A 21,360-nucleotide genomic window follows, 5' to 3' on the forward strand; every position below is an offset into this window, starting at 1 on the left:
GAAATATTTAAGAAATGGCGTGTGCAGGACTTGAAATTAGAGACGAGTACTTCCACGTGGTGAGTACTGTGTGAGTCTCAATCTGTGTATGAGACAAAGGATAAAGAGAAGTACTCGTCCATGGTATCAGTTGAGGACTCGTGTGTGTGATGAATATGTTCTTAATATTACTTTGCGTGACATGTTTCCGTGTGACGCTTGATTCAAACTATAATACTCTGAGGGAGAAACAAGGTGAGTCAGCCGTCTATCCAGCAACGCCACTAGGCTTGCATTGCACAGGAAGACGTGCATATATCTCCAGAGTTCATAGTAGGAAAGTAGAATTACGAAGTGGGGCAGTGTCGTGTGAAACTGGGATAAATATTAATTGAAGTGGGAAAGCTGCAAGTGATCATTTTGTGACTATTCCCTGTGTTGTATTTCATGTTGTAGTGTGGTGTATGTCATGTAATTTAAGTATGTGTGATTTGCATGGGAGAGTAGCAAGGTAGTTTCAGAGGTAGTGGGTATGCGTGTTCCTTTTGTACTGCTCGGTCTGGAGGAAAGTTTCGTGATGATGATTGTGAGAGTCGAAGTGTGAGAAATAATAAAAGATTCACCATCCTATCCAGAAAGTGCACTGTAGCGTTAAATAATTACGAGACCATAAGATAGAGAATCACCAATGTAAAGCCATGCCCACTGGGCGGAATTTCTCATGTGTTATTGTTGTAGGTTATAGAATTTGTGTGTTTAGGTTATAGAATTTATCGAAATAAATAAGATAGTGAAAAGAAAAAGATTGGTGGCCTTTTCCTTCGAATTGTATGTTGTCATGATATCCAGAATTTATAATGTCTGCGCCATTCATATTCAGTGCGATGGCCACGTGTTGATAAAAGCCGTTAAATAAAAAAAAAAAAGGAAAATGTGATATTGCCAGTGCGTAGTGAACAGTCAGAGTTCTGTAAATTACTGATAGTCAGATGTGCGTTTCCGTTACGTATTATTCATACAGGAGGATAATTTGCTACTTCATTGTGAGTACGAGAGTTCATGTTACTCGATAAATAAGAATGAATCCACTCGCTTGGCAGACCACTCATCTTGCAGGCCTGACTGCTTGATGCCACGGTATAAGCAAGGCATGTGGGTGCCTCTCATAATTTCGACCCTGCCAGGATTTTTTGCTGTTAAGATTTTTTATTTTTTTGATGGAATATATTGTGATAGCGCTAAGAAGTAAATATTTTTTGTTTGCAATTTCTTTCTGGATTGGTGAGGATCTTTTATTTTTTTATGTAATTAATTGCTATATCGTCCAGGGCTGGAAGATCGTTGCATAATTTTTTTTTGCGTAATGTCCGTAGTAACTAGGTCGCAGTCGAAAAGTGTAGTCACCATGGAGAATAGTGATTCTGGGGTGAACGTAGCAGTGTAGCAGGAAGTAGGTGTCGACCTTGGGTTAATGAGCGAGAACGGCAAACACTCGGAAGGGGCTGAATTGTTCAGCGGACCGCGACTAGGTGATCCTTTATGCGGCTGGCTTTGTCCACAAACGGGGGCTTTTCCCGACAAGGCGGGCGAGCCAGGACTAGGTCAGGTATGCAGTGAAAGTGCAGCTACCCTTAGCGAAGCTACGGTTTGTCAGGCGAACGAGGTGAGTGCACCAAAAGTAGCAAATGACAATGTGCTACTGCAGTTTTTACAGAGGATGGATAGAGATAATAAGGAAAGATTGGAAGCCATGGATAGAGATAATAAGGAAAGATTGGAAGCGATGAATAGAGATACTAAGGAAAGATTGGAAGCAAATAAGGAAAGATTGGAGGCAAATAAGGAAAGATTGGAGGCGATGGATAAGGGAAATAAAGAGGCAATGAGGAAGCTATACACAGTTATCGATGAGCGTCTGTCTGCAGTTAATAATCGGTTAGATGAGGGGGAGAAGAATTTGGATGCAGTGAAGCAAGAATGTGATGCCATGAAAGAAAAAGCCAATAATTTGGAGGTACGAATAATTGCAATAGAGAGTGATACTACAGAACGTAGGGACGTATTACCAGATGAGCGAATCAAAGAGGCAGTGGTCAGAATGAATACGATTAGTGCAGATGTAGAAAAAATCAGTATAAGAGGCGAGACAGGCTCTGACAGTACGCAGCGAGAGGTTTATGCCAACCAGGGGGAGATACACTCACTATTACAGCTTAAAGAGGCGCAATTAGAAATAAGTAGGAAACATAGGGAAGAACTAGCACAGTTGCAATTAGCGTGCAGTAGCGAAGGTGACACACCACCAGGTAGACTGCTGAGGGAGAGTGAGATAAATTCAAAAAACGAAAATAGGCAGAAAGAGGAAGATGAACTCAGAGAGTTAGGAGAACGGTTGTATCGGATAAAACAGGTGGCAAACCCAACTGGGTATAGTCCAAGGTCGGAAAACATAAATGTGGAAGAAGAATGTAGGAGGCACTTTGTGTCGGTACAAACGTACACTTGTTTTCCGGATCCTGATAATTACCAACATCCATGCCTGTGGCTGTCTCAATTTCAAGATTCATTACCTTCATCGTGGGGACCGCTCCTCAAAATGAAGTTTGTGTGTAACCATTTGAGGGACGAGGCTAGAGCGAAAATGCAGGAAGTTATTAAAGACTGTAGTAGCTACAAGATATTCTGTGACAAGTTTTTAAATGAATTCTGGTCGAAAAGTAAGCAGGACCAGGTTAAGCAAAGCATATTGATGATGCCAAATTGTAACGAAGGTGATATAAGAGATCCAGTGTCGTGCTATCAGGAAATGCTGAGACGAAATAGATATTTGGATGTGCCATACGAACCTGGGGAGTTCATTAGGATCTGTATAACGAAGTTGCCAGTGAAATTGCACAGAGATATAGCGATAGCAGGCAGAGGCTTAGACGATTCTGCGTCATTTCAGCACTTGTTACAAGAATTGGGTAATGAGAGCAACATCGTGAACGGAGACACGACTCATAGGTCAGACAGTGTCGGGGATAGGAACGGCAGAAACTATCAGAATGACAGGAGAGCATGGAATCCTGGCATTTCATTCTTGTCACAATGGATTGATGGATAGGAGAAACTAATCCAACATATCAGTCCTTAGCATCTTGCCTTAAAACACATGCCGCTAGCACTGAGAATTGTCTAGGTAGGAGACATACTCTACTGATATGTAGGAATGCAAATACCTTACTTCTGATCAGAGAATAAAACACCAGTAATGGCATCTGTTAGGCTGGTCTATCAGAGCAAAATTTGCAAATTTTTATTTCGAACAGTAAAGTAAAAGGACTGTTTCGTCAAAGAAACCAGTTGCTAAAATGTTATGTAATAATGCCAATGAGTCCAGTTTAATTAGTGCGATTTGACTATTGCAGGTACTTAACATGTAATGTAAAAAGTCAACATTGTGATCAGTATGGAATAGGGTACGTTTATACTGCTGTTACAGGTAACATCAGTAATGTGATCGGAGTTTTTAAATTAGATGCCATCTGATCTATAGTATGTCATTGTCGTGGTGACTGTTATAATGAGGTGCTGCGTACGGTTGTTCGGAATCTGGTGTTAGTGAAAGAGGCCACTAGCACCAAAGTTTCTAACACTTGGGCTGTCCCATCTCTCCCAGCTTGTATATTCTCTGCACACATTTAATTTTCATGTAAGCACAGATTCCTAACTAGCAAATTATTTACTGTGTACAGTGAATCATTTAGAGTGAGGCGGATTGTCCATGAAAATGCTGTACTGATTGAGACGATCAAGTGAAAACAATCTCGTGGGCTTCATCACATTTCTAACATCAAATTATGGAAAAGTTAAGGATAGATCGAAAGTAGGCAATTTATGGTAGATAGTCAGTGTATTTACTTGTGGTGTGTAACGTTGTGCAGGGTCAAATCGAACATAAAAATTTTCAGGCCGGATGTCAGGAAGTATGACGGAATAGACTGGTCAAATGAGTCATGAACAGAGGTCGACAGAGTGGTGTATGTACAGTCGTGGACAAAACGAGCGAGACCCCTCGCCTTTTCGTTATGCTGATCCGCACGGCTTTAAAGTCTGCTACACAGCATAACAGGCAAGGCGACGAAGTGCTACCAACATACTATGCACAGGCGTGAAATTGAAAAACTATCTGAACTTTTTTAGGCTGTTTTCAATCATTTGTAAGACTATATTAATGCAGATCAGTGTGTTAAATACAACACGTAAATATAAGACAGAACTGAAGGAAGAAACGCTAATTGGTATGAACTGCACCAAAAAAATGCATTTCAACTTATCGAGATAACATAACTGTTTTAGTAAGACAAAGAACCCCAGATCGTTACGAAAAGCAAAATATTATCCGCATTCGGCCGTGAAACGGTCTGTGTCAACGTTCAGACCAGTCCTACTGGATTACCGTTGCTGACCTACCATGGAACTGTGCAAATTTAGCAATGCGTGAAGATTCATAACGAAATTCAGTTAAAAATCATTAAGTGCCACAATTAAGTCAATTCCATTATTGACAGAAACGGAAAAAGTAGGCAGTAACATGTATGAAATTTTGACATCTACAGGGCGCCAGTACAGAATAAAGGTAGCGATAAAAGGTATTGGGGGCGCGAGAATTTCTTAAAATTGCTTTACTGATATTCTATACGCCTCCATCGAGATTACAACCTGAAACAAACCAGACCTTCCTCCAACTACGCTAGCAGACAACCCAGGCAAACAGCCCTCTATTATTAACCCAGACATGAATAAGCCGGCAATTTCGCAATGAAAATGGCAAAATCATCTGCAGTTTCTGTTGCACAGAGCTTTCTGGACTCAAAAACATGAATTTTCTTCCTTTATTTCACCGCTTATGTGACAATCATTCGGGATGTTTTTCGAAATAACAAAATACTGTTATGAGAGAGTAAATTTAGTAGGATAATTCTGCACCACCCCAGGAAATAAACGGCAACATAGCTGCAAACGGTATTATACACTGTTTCGAATTCTCCACTAGACTCGCCACAGCCAGAAAACGTTCATTAGCCGAACTGTTTCATAAGTTAGCTAGCAATGGGAATGTTCGCACTTCTAAAACGCGGTGGCATTAATACTGGGATGTGAATTACCACGTATATAGGCAAATGGATACTATTTGCATTCCTGTAAACGTGATTTGGATCGAAAGCCTACCTACGATATATATGCTGATGTATCGACTGCAACTAGCACATTTCGGATAAAGAGAAGGGGGTGTTATTTATGCGGCCTTCATCTTCAGTAACTGTCGTAGCTGTTTTCGTTGATAGGATCTCGTCACCTAAACAGGTAAAAACGGAACCCTACTAGTCTCACTTTCTTGACCGTCTATCTGTTTAACCAACCCTTAAAACCCGTTTACCTCCAGAACGCGTAGACATAATAAGCGGAAATGTATCGCACTTATTGCGGTACCCGGTCCCTTGGTGGTGTAAAAAAGTGAGTTTCTATGTCAACGCAATCTAAAGATACGGCCGTTTATGTAAAGAAAATTTACGTGAAAGGTCAAAAAATGGCTCTAAGAACAATGCGACCAAACTGCTTATGTCGTCAGCCCCTAGACCTCAAACTACTTAAACCAACCTAACCTAACACACATAGATGCCCGGAGAAGGATTCGAACGAACGGCGCAAGCAGCCCTGCGATCCGTGGTATGACGCCGTTGAAAGCACGGCTAACCCGCGCCGGCAAGCTGTTAACATCATCTGATGTTGCTAACAAGTTATTTAATTCTGGTGAATGATTTTTTACGCAGTTCATTTAAGATACAATAACTAAAATATATTTGATGTTACTGAAGACGAAGGAAGCCTAATTCATTTCCCTCTCTTTATTGATGATGTTAGATTCGCAATCTGAGCATACGTATTAACCATAACCACACTTTAGCGCCACACTGGCGTACAGTTTTAGACATAAAAACTGACCGCCGGCCGGTCGCCACAGAGACTAAGTCCGAGTCGTTCACTTAACGTGGCCAATAAAACTGACCGCCCCGGCAATCTGGCAACATTGTTAGATGCGGAAGTGTTAGGAGTAAGTGCTGTCCACTTCCGAGATGTTCTCGGATTGTGTGAGCCTGTGGTCCAGTAGCCGGCACAGTAACTCAGCGTGTTCGGTCAGAGGGTTAGATACCCTCTGTAATAAAAAAATTGAGTTAATGGATCAACGACGAACTGAAACGGGTGTCTTGCGACGTCCGCACCGAGCAGATTCAACGAACAAAAACTAGACAAAAAAAAGAAGTGGTAATCTTCGTGCATTGTAAACTTATGGTCGCCTGTTCGCGTCCAACTGTTTTCTTTTCTTTTCTTTTTTTAACCACATTTCGGTCTAAAGTTATGAGTCTGATTGACGAAGATAATTCGCTTAACATTCTACCCAGCAGCAATAACAAGTATTCCAGAAACAACTCCGCAGGACAGCTCGTGGCTGCGTCGCGATCATAACAGCTTACGTTCGAGCGTTTCCTCGCGCTGCAGCGGCTACCGGCCACCGGCCAGACGCCACCCGCCGCCTGAAATCCGGCGCCGCCCATGTGAACGCGGCGCCACGCTGTCAGTGTATGTATCAACTGTCATTTTCGAATTTGAAGTTCTAGTTATCATCTTGCAGTTAAGCATTGGATTTTGCATACTTGAAAATCATGAACTACAGTTAAGCATTGTAAAATTGAGTCGCAAGTGGAAAAAGGTGTAACATCTGCAACACAACGTTTCCTTTTGGTATGACAGAGGGGTGAATGCAGAGGAGGCAGCTAGAAAGATTTGAATTGTGGTTGGAGCGAGTGCTTTTGGGAAAAATACGCCAGAAAAAGATATTGGTGTTTCAACAAAGATCGTTCTGCCATGAATGATTTTCCACATTAAGGAAGTTTCGCCTACTGATATATGTGATAGGTTACCATTTTACCATCAATTAAAATATTCACTGTACTAATATAAATTAAATTCAGCTTACTACAGAAACATCACGACGGCAGTCTATCTTAATAAAGCATTAAGTGTCTGTGAGACGATTGAGCCTATTTTAACACGAATTAGTAGTATATTACCGACTTTTGACTTCGAAAAGATCTGTATTTATTTCATTTCCTGTTCCATTCGTAAGTATTATGAAAATGTGACATTTCATAGATAAAATCATGTATTCATAACAACAAAAAATATGTCGGCAGAAAACAAAAGTGGCATTATGAATTTGGCAGTACCGTAAGGTTTTCGCTCTGACACTAAGGGTTACTGAAAGTAGCAAGACGAATTTTGCTCGAGCGTTGTCTTACGATTCCCTTATTGAGTTTTTATCTGCCTGCTTGCAGCTGTGCAACAAAAGAATTAAAAATCTGGCTTTCAGCGAGTCTCGAAAGGCGAACGAAAGCAGCTTGCACCTGGTAGCTAAGCATGTTACCTGGGAACTGGTTTTTTCCTAAAGTGGGAAGACATCCTTTTGTGGTTGAATTGTTGGCAAATGTCAGTCAGACGCGTGCCTTTGGTCTAAGCGTTTCGGTGTGTTGAATTTGTACGAATGATTTTTCTACAGGCTTTTTCTGTCCCAAATAGAGAGTTGAAGTCTCCGATTAGTATTTTCACGTCATCTTGGTGAATTTTGCTCATAGTATTTTCGAGTGTGTTCCAGAATTTTTCGACGTTTTCGGTGTTTTTCTTATTTTCGATGTTGGTGGGGACACGTGCATTGATGAGTGTATATTTTTTACTGGGGCTCTGAATGAGCATAGTCATAAGTCGTTTGTTGATGGGCCGGCCGCGGTGGCCGAGCGGTTCTAGGCGCTTCAGCCGAAACCTCGCGACTGCTACGGTCGCAGGTTCGAATCCAGCCTCGGGCATGGATGTGTGCGATGTCCTTACGTTAGTTAGGTTTAAGTAGTTCTAAGTTCTAGGGGGCTGATGACCTCCGCTGTTAAGTCCCATAGTGCTCAGAGCCATTTGAACCTTTTGATTGTTGATGGGTGTGATTTCTTTGACAGAGTTGATGATACATCTGTGTTCGAGAAATGCAATGCCGAAGATTGGTACGCCTTTCGCTACCTTTTGTTGTATTTTACCCTTGAAGATGCAATGGTTTCCCTAATGCAAGATTTCATTGTCAGTTAGTCGTGGTTCTTGAAGAGCAAGGATGAGAATTTTTTGCCGGTCGATTTCTTTTGTGGGATTATTTAGTTTTCGTGTTTGGATCAATGTATTGATGTTTACTTTTAAATGCATGTTAATTGCTTGTAGGGAAATTTACCAGAGATCTTCGATATTCTCTGCCGTGCTAACCTGGACTCCCCAGAATCCGAAAATCCAACTGCCGCCTGTCGACAGCCGGGTTGTGTACCACCTGGAGTAAAGTTGACTTTGCTTGCATAGGTCATGTTTGCTTGTGTTTCATTGGTTTTGCTTGGGTGATACCAGGACCGGACAGGACCAGAGTGTGTTGAAGCCTTTGAAAGCAAATATTTTCAGCTGAGCTCATTGAGCTAACAGACGGTGATCAGAGTGGCGGTGATTTTCACTCAGACGTGTCTGGATTTTGGTTCAATGGATTGAGTAGCCGTTCAGCATAGTGTTAGTATTTGGTTCACCCTTAGAATTTGATTTCCTCGGTACCACCCATATGGGGGAGGGTTTCCCCTATCCACCACACGCGATTATTATTATTACTATTATTATTATTATTATTATTATTGTCATTATGTCATCAGCAAATCCGATATGGTGTATCTTCCCACCACTGAAATAGATGTGTATTGTTCGATTCAGCATTTCCATCACATAAATGTGGTTTATAATTACGTTACATTGCTGCTAGTAGACATATTTCTCACTTTTTCTTAGACAGTTGCTACCTGTTACTCCATCATAGGAATTTATGTGCGCAGCATTGTTGCAATACAGACGTTCAAATTATCCGATTTCTGTAATTCCATTTCGATGCCAGATCGGTCTAATCGGATTCAGCCAGGCAGTCTTAATGTGGATATCTGACTGCGACTCTCATCATATGATAGACTGGGTAAACCACATTCTTAATCGGACTATTGAATATAGATCACTTATACATGACAGGGCCTGAATTCTTAAACACTGTGGAAAATAATAATCCAATGTGCTTATTACAAATACGTTATTTAAATATAAATACATGAACTAACGAGATAACAGTTCATTTACAGGAGCGGAGCACCATCCATCATAGCAGAGCAGTGCGAGATTGGTTTCAGGGCAAGAGAGGATAAAGCTGTTGCCGTTTGTTCCACGATCACCAAACATCAACCAGATAGAGAATATGTGGGCAGAGGTAACAAGGCCATTGCCACGTGGATCTACTAAAGGTTGGTTGGTTTGTGGGATTAAAGGGACCAGTATCTACAAAAGCAAGCGACCTTTGGACATATATAGAAAACATATGTTGGGAAGTAAACCATCACGCTACACTGTCTACGACTTAATGAAATCAATTCCTCTACGCATTCGAGAAATCTTAAGTAATGATCGTGGGTGGGTTGGTTACTAAAAGCATAAAAAGATGTTCAAATATGTGTAAAATCTTATGGGACTTAACTGCTAAGGTCATCAGTACCTAAGCTTACACACTACTTAACCTAAATTATCCTAAGGCCAAACACACACACTCATGCCCGAGGGAGGACTCGAACCTCCGCCGGGATCAGCCACGCAGCCCATGACTGCAGCGCCGGACCGCTCGGCTAATCCCGCGCGGCTACTAGAAGTATACTCGTCCACAAAACCCATGTGGACAATTATCTGATAATCGGTCGAGCTTTGTTTGTCTCAGCTTTTAGCATACAAGTCCATTTACTTCCAGTCTCCTCCTTACAATTATTGCAATGCAAGCTAATTGAAAAAACTCATCCACTCGACGCCAACTGGGCAACTGATGGGTGCATGTGTTGTTCAACTCTGCAGTCTGGAACCGCAAGGCCGCTACGGTCGCAGGTTCGAATCCTGCCTCGGGCATGGATGTTTGTGATGTCCTTAGGTTAGTTAGGTTTAACTAGTTCTAAGTTCTAGGGGACTAATGACCTCAGAAGTTGAGTGCCATAGTGCTCAGAGCCATTTGTTGTTCAACAAACCGTAGTTGTCACCCTCACTGGAATCAATGACTGTGTGTGTGTGTGTGTGTGTGTGTGTATTCGTGTGCATGCACAATCTGAATCAATACTATTAACATTAGAGAGACAACCAACAATAAATATTGCATCAAATATGACTGTAAAGTATTTTAATGCTATGGGAAGTTACAGACTGAATTTTCACCCAACCCACGTCCTGCATATTACGTTAAGTAAGAGGTCATCACTCCGCTAGAAGTTAGAACTACTTAAACCTAACTAACCTAAGGACATCATACACATCCATGCCCGAGATTGGAGTCGAACCTGAGACAGTAGCTGTCGCGCGGTTCCAGACTGTAGCGCCTAGAACCGGCGACTTTGCAGAGGCAAAACAGAGGACTTGGAATTAAAGACGTGCCTTTAAACTAATACATGCTACTTCTAGCGGAGTGATGACCTCACACGTTAAGTAACATAGCGCTCAGAGCCATTTTTACAAACAGTAGAAGCAGGATTGCAGCGAACTGAGCACTTAACCAAATGCAACATAGAGTATCTGTGTAATGAGTCATTCCAGCTGCATAGCTGAGGGTAATATTTTTTAAGCAATTCATTGCAGAATTAATGTAATACCCACACGATGATCTCTGTAGTCATACTGTATCATTAGATGCCCGCGAAAGTAGTACTATGTTCGTTAAATCGGATTACTCAAGCTGAAGCCAAATAAAGACAAGTGACGACGCCACAACACTATCTTTACTTAAGTAGGTAGTCAGCGCTAAATTATGTGCGCCACCATTAACGTTGCTGTAAGCAGTTTTACAGCATAACACCACCACAACTACTGACAACCTGAACCATTATCATCACGCAGTTGTAACTCGCAGTGATTGCAAGTTTCTCATGTTTGTCAAGAATAGCGGAAAGCGCCTCTGAAGTTCCATTTCCATTACGCCTAGGACGGAGAGAATCCTAAATATCAATAATAGGTCACCTAGCGAAGAGAATAGTCCACGTATTGTCTCAAGTTCTTGCACTTTGGTGTTAATGCAGTTTCAGATGGTTTCACACTAACGGGTTCTTTTGGCTGTCGGAATACTCATATGGGAATTATAGAAGTGTAATTGCTAGAACGTTCAACTACCTTAATAACACCTCATTCTGGATTGAATACGACTCGGAAAGCGACGTTAATTTGACGTTTTCATCCATCTCCTGACGTCTCACTGAATGAAGTCTGAAGTGCACGCACAGTTGTGTTGCCTGCCGCAAGCATTCTGTGGCAGCTGGCAGTCATTGCTGAATACAGACATGTGCAAATATCCTCACTGCTCTAGGGGAACTCGTCTTTGTTGCATTTTTCCATGCCGTAATTAGCACAATAACATAAGGCGTGTTCTGCTGAAGAACTTGATGCCCACAAGTCCTTAAATAAGAATCTCCTAGCGTGAGTAATGCATGAAAGAAACAGACTTTTGGACAAAAGAATGGATAGCTCCCTGCTTTTTGCGTTTCCGATAGCGCCTACGATAAGAATCTGGTGTCATATTATGTTTCAGAACCCTAAACTGTTTATTTTTTTACCTCATACTAAAACAAAAGTTATGATGTGAGAAGAGGAAATAACTTTTATGCTTCTCAGGAACTTAAGTTTTTCGTGATTCTTTTCCCACTTCATACTAAAACAAGGTCGTTAATTGTAAGAGGAAATGAAATATGCGCTTCCAAGACATAATATTTCCTTGTGTGCTACTACTGCATACATGAAAGCCCTGCAGTTAATTTTTGTATGTTGGATAAATTTTGATATCACCTCACATTCCTTTGTGAGAAGGTTCCTATTTTCTTGGGATTCAAATAGAGTGGACATTTCATCACTGGTTAATATTCTGATGACTAATGACATGATACCCGTTGCAATTGCTCCATGGCACCTGTGAGTAAAGTCCCACGTTGGTTACTATAAGAACACGCAGGCAGTGATATCCGCTCACTGCAGTCAGAGCCAAGGTGATTTCTTTCTGTTTATGGCGAAGCGTCTGCTGCAGTGTCCACAATCAGCCAACACAAACAAATCGCGGCGGCATTGGGCACTGCTGATCGCTGCGCTTGTCGCGAGCCTCGACAACAAGAGCGCACTGTCTCTGCTAACGATACTATGGAGTTAATACACTCCAGGAAATGGAAAAAAGAACACACTGACACCGGTGTGTCAGACCCACCATACTTGCTCCGGACACTGCGAGAGGGCTGTACAAGCAATGATCACACGCACGGCACAGCGGACACACCAAGAACCGCGGTGTTGGCCGTCGAATGGCGCTAGCTGCGCAGCATTTGTGCACCGCCGCCGTCAGTGTCAGCCAGTTTGCCGTGGCATACGGAGCTCCATCGCAGTCTTTAACACTGGTAGCATGCCGCGACAGCGTGGACGTGAACCGTATGTGCAGTTGACGGAATTTGAGCGAGGGCGTAAAGTGGGCATGCGGGAGGCCGGGTGGACGTACCGCCGAATTGCTCAACACGTGGGGCGTGAGGTCTCCACAGTACATCGATGTTGTCGCCAGTGGTCGGCGGAAGGTGCACGTGCCCGTCGACCTGGGACCGGACCGCAGCGACGCACGGATGCACGCCAAGACCGTAGGATCCTACGCAGTGCCGTAGGGGACCGCACCGCCACTTCCCAGCAAATTAGGGGCACTGTTGCTCCTGGGGTATCGGCGAGGACCATTCGCAACCGTCTCCATGAAGCTGGGCTACGGTCCCGCACACCGTTAGGCCGTCTTCCGCTCACGCCCCAACATCGTGCAGCCCGCCTCCAGTGGTGTCGCGACAGGAGTGAATGGAGGGACGAATGGAGACGTGTCGTCTTCAGCGATGAGAGTCGCTTCTGCCTTGGTGCCAATGATGGTCGTATGCGTGTTTGGCGCCGTGCAGGTGAGCGCCACAATCAGGACTGCATACGACCGAGGCACACAGGGCCAACACCCGGCATCATGGTGTGGGGAACGATCTCCTACACTGGCCGTACACCACTGGTGATCGTCGAGGGGACACTGAATAGTGCACGGTACATCCAAACCGTCATCGAACCCATCGTTCTACCATTCCTAGACCGGCAAGGGAACTTGCTGTTCCAACAGGACAATGCACGTCCGCATGTATCCCGTGCCACCCAACGTGCTCTAGAAGGTGCAAGTCAACTACCCTGGCCAGCAAGATCTCCGGATCTGTCCCCCATTGAGCATGTTTGGGACTGGATGAAGCGTCGTCTCACGCGGTCTGCACGTCCAGCACGAACGCTGGTCCAACTGAGGCGCCAGGTGGAAATGGCATGGCAAGCCGTTCCACAGGACTACATCCAGCATCTCTACGATCGTCTCCATGGGAGAATAGCAGCCTGCATTGCTGCGAAAGGTGGATATACACTGTACTAGTGCCGACATTGTGCATGCTCTGTTGCCTGTGTCTATGTGCCTGTGGTTCTGTCAGTGTGATCATGTGATGTATCTGACCCCAGGAATGTGTCAATAAAGTTTACAATTCCTGGGACAATGAATTCACGGTGTTCTTATTTCAATTTCCAGGAGTGTACATCTTACTTAACGTAATATGCAGGACATGGGTTGGGTGAAAATTCAGTCTGTAACTTCCCATAGCATTAAAATACTTTACAGTCATATTTGATGCAATATTTATTGTTGGTTGTCTCTCTAATGTTAATAGTATTGATTCAGATTATGCATGCACACGAATACACACACACACACACACACACACACACACACACACACACACACACACACACAGTCATTGATTCCAGTGAGGGTGACAACTACGGTTTGTTGAACAACACATGCACCCGTCAGTTGCCCAGTTGGCGTCGAGTGGATGAGTTTTTTCAATTACCTTGCATTGCAATAATTGTAAGGAGGAGACTGGAAGTAAATGGACTTGTATGCTAAAAGCTGAGACAAACAAAGCTCGACCGATTATCAGATAATTGTCCACATGGGTTTTGTGGACGAGTATACTTCTAGTAGCCGCGCGGGATTAGCCGAGCGGTCCGGCGCTGCAGTCATGGGCTGCGTGGCTGATCCCGGCGGAGGTTCGAGTCCTCCCTCGGGCATGAGTGTGTGTGTTTGTCCTTAGGATAATTTAGGTTAAGTAGTGTGTAAGCCTAGGTACTGATGACCTTAGCAGTTAAGTCCCATAAAATTTTACACATATTTGAACATCTTTTTATGCATTTATTAACCAACCCACCCACGATCATTACTTAAGATTTCTCGAATGCGTAGGGGAATTGATTTCATTAAGTCGTAGACAGTGTAGCGTGATGGTTTACTTCCCAACATATGTTTTCTATATATGTCCAAAGGTCGCTTGCTTTTGTAGATACTGGTCCCTTTAATCCCACAAACCAACCAACCTTTAGTAGATCCACGTGGCAATGGCCTTGTTACCTCTGCCCACATATTCTCTATCTGGTTGATGTTTGGTGATCGTGGAACAAACGGCAACAGCTTTATCCTCTCTTGCCCTGAAACCAATCTCGCACTGCTCTGCTATGATGGATGGTGCTCCGCTCCTGTAAATGAACTGTTATCTCGTTAGTTCATGTATTTATATTTAAATAACGTATTTGTAATAAGCACATTGGATTATTATTTTCCACAGTGTTTAAGAATTCAGGCCCTGTCATGTATAAGTGATCTATATTCAATAGTCCGATTAAGAATGTGGTTTACCCAGTCTATCATATGATGAGAGTCGCAGTCAGATATCCACATTAAGACTGCCTGGCTGAATCCGATTAGACCGATCTGGCATCGAAATGGAATTACAGAAATCGGATAATTTGAACGTCTGTATTGCAACAATGCTGCGCACATAAATTCCTATGATGGAGTAACAGGTAGCAACTGTCTAAGAAAAAGTGAGAAATATGTCTACTAGCAGCAATGTAACGTAATTATAAACCACATTTATGTGATGGAAATGCTGAATCGAACAATACACATCTATTTCAGTGGTGGGAAGATACACCATATCGGATTTGCTGATGACATAATGACAATAATAATAATAATAATAATAATAGTAATAATAATAATCGCGTGTGGTGGATAGGGGAAACCCTCCCCCATATGGGTGGTACCGAGGAAATCAAATTCTAAGGGTGAACCAAATACTAACACTATGCTGAACGGCTACTCAATCCATTGAACCAAAATCCAGACACGTCTGAGTGAAAATCACCGCCACTCTGATCACCGTCTGTTAGCTCAATGAGCTCAGCTGAAAATATTTGCTTTCAAAGGCTTCAACACACTCTGGTCCTGTCCGGTCCTGGTATCACCCAAGCAAAACCAATGAAACACAAGCAAACATGACCTATGCAAGCAAAGTCAACTTTACTCCAGGTGGTACACAACCCGGCTGTCGACAGGCGGCAGTTGGATTTTCGGATTCTGGGGAGTCCAGGTTAGCACGGCAGAGAATATCGAAGATCTCTGGTAAATTTCCCTACAAGCAATTAACATGCATTTAAAAGTAAACATCAATACATTGATCCAAACACGAAAACTAAATAATCCCACAAAAGAAATCGACCGGCAAAAAATTCTCATCCTTGCTCTTCAAGAACCACGACTAACTGACAATGAAATCTTGCATTAGGGAAACCATTGCATCTTCAAGGGTAAAATACAACAAAAGGTAGCGAAAGGCGTACCAATCTTCGGCATTGCATTTCTCGAACACAGATGTATCATCAACTCTGTCAAAGAAATCACACCCATCAACAATCAAAAGGTTCAAATGGCTCTGAGCACTATGGGACTTAACAGCGGAGGTCATCAGCCCCCTAGAACTTAGAACTACTTAAACCTAACTAACGTAAGGACATCGCACACATCCATGCCCGAGGCTGGATTCGAACCTGCGACCGTAGCAGTCGCGAGGTTTCGGCTGAAGCGCCTAGAACCGCTCGGCCACCGCGGCCGGCCCATCAACAAACGACTTATGACTATGCTCATTCAGAGCCCCAGTAAAAAATATACACTCATCAATGCACGTGTCCCCACCAACATCGAAAATAAGAAAAACACCGAAAACGTCGAAAAATTCTGGAACACACTCGAAAATACTATGAGCAAAATTCACCAAGATGACGTGAAAATACTAATCGGAGACTTCAACTCTCTATTTGGGACAGAAAAAGCCTGTAGAAAAATCATTCGTACAAATTCAACACACCGAAACGCTTAGACCAAAGGCACGCGTCTGACTGACATTTGCCAACAATTCAACCACAAAAGGATGTCTTCCCACTTTAGGAAAAAACCAGTTCCCAGGTAACATGCTTAGCTACCAGGTGCAAGCTGCTTTCGTTCGCCTTTCGAGACTCGCTGAAAGCCAGATTTTTAATTCTTTTGTTGCACAGCTGCAAGCAGGCAGATAAAAACTCAATAAGGGAATCGTAAGACAACGCTCGAGCAAAATTCGTCTTGCTACTTTCAGTAACCCTTAGTGTCAGAGCGAAAACCTTACGGTACTGCCAAATTCATAATGCCACTTTTGTTTTCTGCCGACATATTTTTTGTTGTTATGAATACATGATTTTATCTATGAAATGTCACATTTTCATAATACTTACGAATGGAACAGGAAATGAAATAAATACAGATCTTTTCGAAGTCAAAAGTCGGTAATATACTACTAATTCGTGTTAAAATAGGCTCAATCGTCTCACAGACACTTAATGCTTTATTAAGATAGACTGCCGTCGTGATGTTTCTGTAGTAAGCTGAATTTAATTTATATTAGTACAGTGAATATTTTAATTGATGGTAAAATGGTAACCTATCACATATATCAGTAGGCGAAACTTCCTTAATGTGGAAAATCATTCATGGCAGAACGATCTTTGTTGAAACACCAATATCTTTTTCTGGCGTATTTTTCCCAAAAGCACTCGCTCCAACCACAATTCAAATCTTTCTAGCTGCCTCCTCTGCATTCACCCCTCTGTCATACCAAAAGGAAACGTTGTGTTGCAGATGTTACACCTTTTTCCACTTGCGACTCAATTTTACAATGCTTAACTGTAGTTCATGATTTTCAAGTATGCAAAATCCAATGCTTAACTGCAAGATGATAACTAGAACTTCAAATTCGAAAATGACAGTTGATACATACACTGACAGCGTGGCGCCGCGTTCACATGGGCGGCGCCGGATTTCAGGCGGCGGGTGGCGTCTGACCGGTGGCCGGTAGCCGCTGCAGCGCGAGGAAACGCTCGAACGTAAGCTGTTATGATCGCGACGCAGCCACGAGCTGTCCTGCGGAGTTGTTTCTGGAATACTTGTTATTGCTGCTGGGTAGAATGTTAAGCGAATTATCTTCGTCAATCAGACTCATAACTTTAGACCGAAATGTGGTTAAAAAAAGAAAAGAAAAGAAAACAGTTGGACGCGAACAGGCGACCATAAGTTTACAATGCACGAAGATTACCACTTCTTTTTTTTGTCTCGTTTTTGTTCGTTGAATCTGCTCGGTGCGGACGTCGCAAGACACCCGTTTCAGTTCGTCGTTGATCCATTAACTCAATTTTTTTATTACAGAGGGTATCTAACCCTCTGACCGAACACGCTGAGTTACCGTGCCGGCTACTAGACCACAGGCTCACACAATCCGAGAACATCTCGGAAGTGGACAACACTTCCTCCTAACACTTCCGCATATAACAGTGTTGCCAGATTGTGCAGATGGCCGGGGCGGTCAGTTTTATTGGCCACGTTAAGTGAATGACTAGGACTTCGTCTCTGTGGCGGCCGGCCGGCGGGCAGTTTTTATGTCTAAGACCGTACACTTGAGATATTTCGTTTCCCATGAAATGGTGGCAGACGATGATGTGGCGTCTTCGAATCACGAGCTTTGTTAGTGCAAGATATCTCAGCACAGCTGAGCGAACGTTTTCTTCCTGCTGCCCGTTGGTTGGTTGGTTGGTTGGTTTGGGGTAGGAGACCAGACAGAGTGGTCATCGGTCTCATCGGGTTTGGGAAGGATGGGGAAGGAAGTCGGCCGTGCCCTTTCAGAGGAACCATCCCGGAATTTGCCTGGAGTGATTTAGGGAAATCACGGAAAACCTAAATCAGGATGGCCAGACGCGGGATTGAACCGTCGCCCTCCCGAACCTGCTGCCCGTCTAATGGACAATGGAAATACTGTAGAATACTTTTGACAACAATGTGACCATCGATTTATCTTCGTGAGTGGTTCATAATTATGTTAGTAAATTCACTCGATATTTTTATGTCCTTTAAATTACATTTGCTGCATGATTGGCATTGAAGACGTAGGGAATGTATGTTATTTGGTCCAGGAAACACGTTCCAACAGAAATTGATGCTTATATTGACATTTATGTTTCGAATTAGTCGTCTTATCCATCACATGGATAACGAGGATGCTCCGTTTTGCTACAGTTGCTTCATAGCTAATAAGGGAACCTCCCCATCGCACCCTCCTCAGATTTATTTATAAGTTGGCACTGTGGATAGGCTTTAAAAAACTGAACACAGATCAATCGAGAAAACAGGAAGAAGTTGTGTTGAACTATGAAAAAAATAAGCAAAATATACAAACTGAGTTGTCCATGCACAAGATAATCAACATCAAGGAGGGTGTGAGCTCGGGGGCGCCGTGGTCGCCTGGTTAGCGTGAGCAGCTGCCGAACTAGAGGTCATTGTTTCAAATCTTCCCTCGAGTGAGTCGTTAAATTTTTTATTTTCAGACAATCATCACCACACGTACTGTTTATCAACAAATGTAGGAAGTAATCATACAAATGTTCGACAATCGTTCGATCCCTTAAGGAACTTTCCTATGCCTTACAGTTCGGAAAATATTCATTGACATTGTTATTGAAGTCGCGAGCTATAGTTGCTGGATTCATATTGCCCACGGAATGCATCTCACGTATTTAATGCACTCTCGTCCAAAGTATCGAACAGTCAACTGCCAGCCAGGGAGCCTCGTTAGCAGGAATACTCTCTCTTCCGTGCGCTGTAGTTGACTGACGTCATGTGTTTCGATGTTTGTTTAGGTGTAGCGTCATCATACTATAGCGCAGTTACCTCGCATCGAACGGACGGACGGACAGATAATAATTGCCTGAAAATAAAAAATTAAACTTTTCACTCGAGGGAAGACTTGAACTAAGGACCTCTCGTTCCGCAGCTGCTCACGCTAACCACGGGATCACGGCGCTCCTGAGCTCACTTTATCCTTGTGTTGCCTGTCTTGCGCATGGACTAATCAGTTTGTATATTTTGCTTATTTTTTCATAGTTCCACACAACTTCTTCCTGTTTTCTCGATTGATCTGTGTTCGGATTTTCAAGGTCTATCCACTGTGCCAACTTATATCTAAATCTGAGGGGGGTGCGATGGGAATGTTCCCTTGTTAGTGGTATTGTGTGTTGGTGGCGTTGCCAGTTTAGATACTGTGCGTGTAACACACAATAAATGCGTTGGATGCCTCCTGTGATCAGTTTACTTGAAAAAGGTTTGTTGTCATCGTAATTTATTTAACTGGCTCTCCGACTTCCAATATGACAATTTGTGGGAAAATTGTTTACCTAGTTTCAAACATTGTCTGACAGAAAACGTAGGAATGAAGGAGTCAGTAAAAGCAATTTCTCGCTATTATAGCAAACTTTTGAATCCACTGGATACTTGAATTCTCTATATTGATTCTGAGAGTTTTGTTATTTCTCTTGTTATTTACTGTGTCAATGTCATCCGTGAGAATAAAATTAAAGGCAGTTGGATTTGGTTCCTGATCTATAAACTATGATTTAATATTCTGCGCTGCTAAATAAATTTTGAAGGTTATATTCTTTACGTAAAATAGAGTATCGGTTTCAGTCCTAGGATTGACGATAAACTTCAGAAATACAATTACAGAATAGTGGCATATCGATTATGGCTCCTCACCATCAACAATAGTTGTTACCCATAGTTTCGTATTTGCTATTTTACTGTCGTTACCCTTTAGAGACCAACCTGATCTTTCCACAATGCCATTTTTGACTTGCTTCTTAATATGTCCTATAACTACAGATTTGTTGAAAACATTAACTGTTAAAGACACTATTCCACAAATTAAAAACTTCCAGTTATTCTTCATATCTTGAAACACTACCGTTGACTTTCACCGAAGAAAAGATACATAATAATAAAATGAAATCAAAGATTACAATGTCAAAGCATAGTGTGAATAGTTAAAATGAAATGAACTAAAAATCATCTTCTTGTCTAAAACACGTTACTCTTCCAGAGAACTTCGGCACCTCTCAAAATTTTTTACACCTCTGATGTTTAGCCACATGTGGACAAATAGTGGGGCTCATGATGCAGCACTGTTTAGCCGTCACAAAATAAAGCCTCAAAAATCAGTGAATAAAAGTATTCTTCTACTGTTGCTCCGAATCGCATATACCAAGAGCCCTCTGCTGCGACAACGACTCAAAGTCTATTGGGTATTTGATTTTTCTCTGGTTTTTTGGGCCTCCTTACCTCTCCTTCTAGCCCAACCTTTGTTCTCCAATTACACCTTCATCGGCGAGCTTCTCCTCAATATTTTTCATTTGTGTTGAATTGTTTTGTACCCTTCTTGCATATACACGTGTGTCATGTATTTTTTAGAGACTGCATGAATATATAAGGTGAGTATTTCTTCTCTTATCAAATTAAATATTACATATCTTGCTGTGAATTAATTTGTTTGTCCACATTCCACTTACTGTGTTTCCTTGAAATTATATAAAATACACGTCTGAAAAAAAAAAACTTGAAACAGCTGTTGTAGCTGATTGGTGAAGGGCTGAAAAAAAAAAACACCTCTGCTGATGCTGCTTAGTATCGCGTATAGCCTCCTTCGGCTTCCACAACAGCTCGAAGTCTGTCGGGCATTGAGCCCACAACTCCAGCTACATAACTAGGATATTCAAGTAACTCATTCCAAGCGTCATGAATCACATCAGAAAGCTGTCGGCGAGTCGACGGTGACTGCCCCTTTTCTCGTATTACTCTGACCATTTCTGCCCAAATATTCTCAATGGGATTCATGTCAGCTCCTTTAGGTGGCCATTCCATTACAGCAATATTACTATGGTCGTCGAACGACCTCTTAACCACAAGCGCCAGATGAATAGGCGAGCGATCTTGTT

Source organism: Schistocerca nitens, chromosome 5 (assembly GCF_023898315.1).
Source record: "Schistocerca nitens isolate TAMUIC-IGC-003100 chromosome 5, iqSchNite1.1, whole genome shotgun sequence".
NCBI lineage: Eukaryota > Metazoa > Arthropoda > Insecta > Orthoptera > Acrididae > Schistocerca > Schistocerca nitens.